Source organism: Trichechus manatus, unplaced genomic scaffold (genome assembly GCF_000243295.1).
Source record: "Trichechus manatus latirostris isolate Lorelei unplaced genomic scaffold, TriManLat1.0 scaffold00013, whole genome shotgun sequence".
NCBI lineage: Eukaryota > Metazoa > Chordata > Mammalia > Sirenia > Trichechidae > Trichechus > Trichechus manatus.
Window position 1 is genome coordinate 4,307,064 of NW_004443949.1, and position 6,075 is coordinate 4,313,138.

The window sequence follows — 6,075 nt, forward strand, 5'->3', positions numbered from 1 at the left end:
GCTTTTGGAAGTAAAACGAGAAAGACTCACAGGCTACTTCTATTTTTAGCCTTTTCACATACCTCACTTTCCTGGAGCTGGCTACCTGCTTGGAACGGGAAAGAGGGCAGGTGAAGCAGGGGTGGTGAGGGGAAAGGGCAAAATATAGCAGGAAAAAAAATGCAAAATCAATATATACAAATCTCAAAATAAAACATTACCCAGTGCTTTTTTTTTTAACCTCGCAGTAAACTGCTTTACTATACCGTACATATATACCCGTTGCCATCAGTCTATTCCAAATCACAGTGACCCTGTAGGGCAGATAGAACTGCCCCACAGGGTTTCCAAGGAGCAGCTGGTGGGTTCAAACTGCCAACCTTTTGATTAGCAGCCATAGCTCTTACTCTCTTCGCCACCAGGGCTCCTGCTATACCACAGATACAGGCAGTTGCTATCAGACAATAGAGCACCAGATTGGGAGAAAAAAAAAAAAAAGTATCTGTACTTCCATGTTTTTCAAGATATTGTAATATCAGGCCATTACCTCTAAAAACATAGTTCTCATATTAGATATTAACATACATTTGAATTTTAAAACTTGGACTAAAGCAATAAGGGTGCCTATAACATTTCAACCAAAATTGTTCTTTAATAGAATGCTCCTTAGAAGCAAGGATGGGGAGACTTTGTCTCAAATAGTTTGGACGTGTTTTCAGGAGGGATCACTCCCTGGAGAAGGACATCATGCTTGGCAAAGTAGAGGGTCAGCGAAAAAGAGGAAGACCCTCAAAGAGACGGATTGACACAGTGGCTGCAACAATGGGCTCAAGCATAACAGCAATTGTTGAGGGTGGCGCAGGACCAGGCAGTGTTTCGTTCAGTTGTACATAGGGTCACTATGAGTCACAGCTTCTAACAACAACAAATAGGATCTATTTGGTTTCTGAGCTCATATAATTAATTTTCTTAAGGATAGTGAAGGCTCTCTAAGCATTCAGTGCTCTCATCCTGCGTAAATGCTGGACTCTAGATCTTTCCAGTTCCTTTATGAATTTTAGCTTCCTTATACTACTTTGGGTGGAGGAAGGTCCCATGATGATTTTCATTTGGAAGAATTTTTTCCTAAACACGCCTAACCTTAAATCTTAACATTTACTTCTTCCCAGGAAAGTGGAATGAGTTCCCTCATTGTTGAGTTTGGCAGAATAACTAGGTGTCTCTCCTCAGCCTCTCCCCATCCTTCTCTCCAGAGTCAACCTGTCAATGGAAAGCCAGCATTCTGGCCTCCTCTGCCTCTATGTACATTTGACAGGAAAAGCTGCACATGGGAGGTCTCCTGTGGCCTAGTTCAGTCTCTAAGCGGCTATATGAGTTGCCCCAACTCTGGATTGCAAGGGCATTGTTGTAGCTCTGTCTCAAAGCTACTTTCCTGACTATCAGATTTATCAGTGATACAAACGATTTTTTTTTTTTTTAAATCTCCATTCTGTCTTTTTTATTTCATTTCTTAATTGGTTCACCATTTGGGTGAGGAAAACAATGTTGCAACTAATTGGGCTTCTCCTCAAACCCCAATAATCACTTTGAACAAGCTCTTTGGTTTCTAGAACTTAAAAGCTATGTCTCATATGGAACAAAAGCAACTGGCTAAAAAGTTAAAAGCAAAAAAAAAATTCAATCAACTTTTCAACACATTGCCAAGTAAGGATGGCTAAAAATTTTTTTATTACTTAATTGAATTTCTAAATTGAGGTCAAGTAAATCTACTACTCATTTTGTTGTCATAGTTTCAATGTCTATATACAGTTAAAATCATTGTATTACTTTTGAAACTCTCAGTTAAAACGCAATCTCCTATCTATTTCACAAGTATCTTTGAACATGACTCAGATGTGAACATTTATATCCTTCTACACAATCATTTCTTTTTCCTTTCTCATTCTTTCATTAAGCATATTTCCTACAGTAATGCTGGTCAGTGTAGGCTTTGCCTTTTGGGTATTTTCAGCAATACTGGAAGTGGAGCGAGAGTAAGACAATGTCAATCTGACCATTTTAGAGTCTAGGAATGTGGCTGTAGAACCATTCTAGAACAATTTGAATATAGTCTTCCCTCGTGTTGGTAAGCCATGGTCTCAAGACAGAATTGTCAACAGAAGTCCTAAGTGTTACTTGGTCAGTTTTGGGCACCAACTAGAAAATGATCGGTTTGAATGAAAAAATTTAATCAGAATCTAACTTTAAAGTGCATTGTTGCTGGGCAGATAGATGGTCTAAATGTAGAGACACAAATCAGTGCATGGATGAGGATGTTGAGAGTTTTTCCCCAATAACAACATTGACTTAAAATTTGGAGACAACCAAAATTGTTATAATTGGTCAAATGAGCATGGCTTTAATTTCAGACCTAGTGTTCACATATGTAAATGTTTTACAGATTTCTTAGATTTAACACTAACAATATTATGTTGCTTGGAATATAAAGATAGTGGGAAAATAACTCTTAACATGGGTATGCAGTTTAAATGGTTTTGTGTATATATTCTCCACATTTTATCTTCCATGTATTAACTTTTCTGTTAGGGTGACATCGTTGAGATGAACCAACTGTCTGTTCAATTACTATCTGATAATAATTTAAGTCTAGATCCTTAAGCACTGTTAGCCCTGCAAGAATTGAATTTTGGACTTAAAGCCTTGTTTGATTAGTACACAACATCCCTAACACCTTGCTCTGCTCATTTCCTTAGTTCTTAGATTCTTACATTCCAAGATAATTGTGCTCTCATTTATTAGACTATGATTATACATTAATAGTCCTGATAAGTTAGCAGTGGAAGAGCTCTCCCTGGCATATTCTTTAGTAATGAGTGATTCAAATAGTGATATTTTAAAATCTTAATCAGACTAATAAAATACCTGTTTGTAGAAGGTCAATGGAAAAGGTATCTGGTATCATTTAGAAAATCATTTATATACTGAACAAGCATTTCTTCAGCTCCTACTATATACCAGTCACTGTACCGGTGCTAGAGTTACCAAGCCTCATGCAACTTCTCAGGTCATCCATTTAAGTATTCATCCATCCATGCATCCATCCATCCATGTATCCATCCATCCGTCTGTCCGTCTGTCTGCCCATCAGTCCATCCATCCATCCTTTCATAAGTGAACATTGTCTATGTGCCACTCACTTGTTTAATGTCTGTTTCTCCTGTTAGAATATAAGCTATACGAAAACCACGTCCCTTACTGTCGACTCCGTTCCCAGTCATAGCAACCCTACAGGGCAGAGTAGAACTGCCCCACAGGGTTTTCAAGGAGCCCTGGTGGCCCAGTGGTTAGGTGCTTAGCTGCTAACTGAAAGGTGGCGGATCAAACCCACCAGCTGCTCTGCAGGAGAAAGATGCGGCAGTCTGCTTCCATAAAGATTACAGCATTGAAAACCCTATGGAGCAGTTCTACTCCGTCCAATAGAGCCAGTATGAGTTGGAATCCACTTGATGGCAGTAGGTTTGGTTTTTTGCTTGGAATCTTCACAGAAGCAAACTGCCACATCTTTCTCCTGTGGAGCGGCTGGTGGATTCAAACTGCCCAACTTTCTGTTAGCAGCTGAGTACTAAACCATTGCACCGCTAGGACTCCTAAGCTCTATGAAGGAGGTTTCAGTGTTACAGGCCCACAACCTCGCATAGTGTCTTGCATATGGTACTCAATAAATATTAGTTGAGTCAATGAATGAATATGCCAGGCCCTGTGCTTGATGCAAGGAGGCCTGGTGGTTCAGTGTTTAAAGTGCTCGGCTGCTTACAGAAAGGTCAGTGGTTGGAACCCACTAGCAGAGGCTCTGCAGAAGAAAGATAGGACAGTCTGCTTCTGCAAAGATTTACAGCCTTGGAAATCCTGTGGTGCAGTTCTACTCTGTCCTATAGGATCACTGTGAGTTGGAATTGACTTGACGGCAACAGATTTGTTTTTCCATTTGGTGCTTGGTGCTGGGGAAGCAAAATCAAATAACACCTGTGCCTATTTGGGTTCAGTCTTGTCTTTGAGTGGTCAGATGTAAACCCTGTTGTTCTTACTCCTAGAGAAGAATCGAATTTCTTAGAACTAAACTTGCCCACCTCAGCACCACAAGCCAATACTATATTTTACGTGTCGTTCTCACGGACCTAACGGTGATTTATCACAAGTGACTTAGTGTCACGGCCTTATTTGGTCGACTTTATTAAATTCAAACAAGTCAGAAGTCAAATCTTTTTTACGAGTTAAGAATCTTTTTTCCTTTCTTCTACTTCTTCCCTCCCTCTACCCCACCTGTTCAGAAGCCACCATGAAATTGGAATAAGTGAATATATTTCTGAATTAATGCCTGGTCATTAAATAAATCTGAAGGGCATCTGAGCACTTGGAGATCATCGTTCTGTAAAAGGTTTTATTTCATTGTCGTGTTTATGTTAATCTACTGGGGTTAGAGTGTTGGAAAAATCTACACAATACATCACGCTGTTAAAGGCAAATCCGTGTCACAGAGGATGCTCTGGTCCTTAAATTTTTAGTTCAGAGTTGCACAGATTTGACAGGGAAAGCGATATGCCCAGGTACCCTCTTCCAGCAGTACCTCCCTTGGCAATTAATGCAGCTTACCTTCCATTTCATACATGTTAAAAATGTATCTGCACTGAGGCTTGTCCAAAGGACAAGCACCTAATAAAACATATATCCTCACTGTGTTGTGATCATAGTTCGAGCTTGTTAACTCTCTCTACTGTTGGCATAAATGGTCTGCCAGCCACTTTTTATGCCTCTGGACCTCAGAAGTAAGGTGTTATTCTGGTTCTAATGAACTTAGCGTCAAGATGGGTCCCTTTTGAAGTGCGTGAAGTTCCGTAGACCTGAGTTGGAGCCCCATTGTTGTGTAGGTTGAGCATTTTATTAGGTGACGCTTCCTGGATTTGTTAGTTTTATAAACTTTAACCTTTTTTCCCTTTATTTCCAGGAGATAAGGCTTACAAGCATAATTATGGCTTTCCTGGTGTGATAGTTAGGGAGCCCTGATGGGTTTGTTTTGGTTTTTCTATGTTATATTTGGAAAACAGAGGTTCCCCATGTAACCTAATGGAAAGACACCTGCAATAAATTACTTATTTAGCTCTCATTGTTATATTGTCATACCACAGATTAGTGGCACCAGAGTGCCACTCATCTCGTTGTTAGCTTGTATTAGCAGATCATATTTCTCAAAAGCCTTATTACCAACCAAAAATTTAATCACATTCAATTAGTAAGCATGCATTCCAATTTTGAAAACACGTGTCATAAAAAAAAGTTTTTTTTAAGGAGAAAAATGTAGTAATGAAAGGGCTGAAGAAATGAAGGAGTCTTCAAATGTTGTCTAAGAACAGTTTTGATTAGTATAGTTAAAATGAAAGTGTGCGTGCTATGAGATCCATCTCTGAGGAAACACAATGTATGTGGCTATAATACTGCCATTAATGGAAGGACCACTTTTGCAGATGCCAACTTGAATCAGATCACTACTGGAAGCAGAAACGTCTCAGGAAACAAGGCTGAATTGCAGGTGGCCACTGTTGGCTTCTCGGCCTTTTTGGCTCTTTGCACAATTCAGTGACTTTTCATTAATTATGTTGTCAGTGCTGCAGACTTGGATAACCTAAAAGAGCCCGTGTACTCCTTGGGAAAAAATAAAATGGAACATCTAGAAAGTATTTGCAATAAAGTGCTTCGCAGAAATATTTACTACCTACCTAAATCAGAGTGAAAGTCAAGAAAAATAAGGATTTTTTTTTTTTTTTTTTTTTCTGACTGGAGGTCTATGCACTCACAATGCAGAAAATTCAAATGGTTTGAATTGCTGACATGTGAATTCCTTACCTTTCTGTTCATGGAATCCGCTTAGCTTGTGCAAAACTGGAGACAAAGTGTTACCGCTTTCTAACTGGCATGAATCATAACAAGGTAAACCTTATTTTCTACTATTTTTTTTCTAAAAAATGGGGGGAAAAAAGCATGTCTGCAGTCCATCATGCAAATAAATGGAATAGATTTTCTATTCATATTGTCAAATGGATC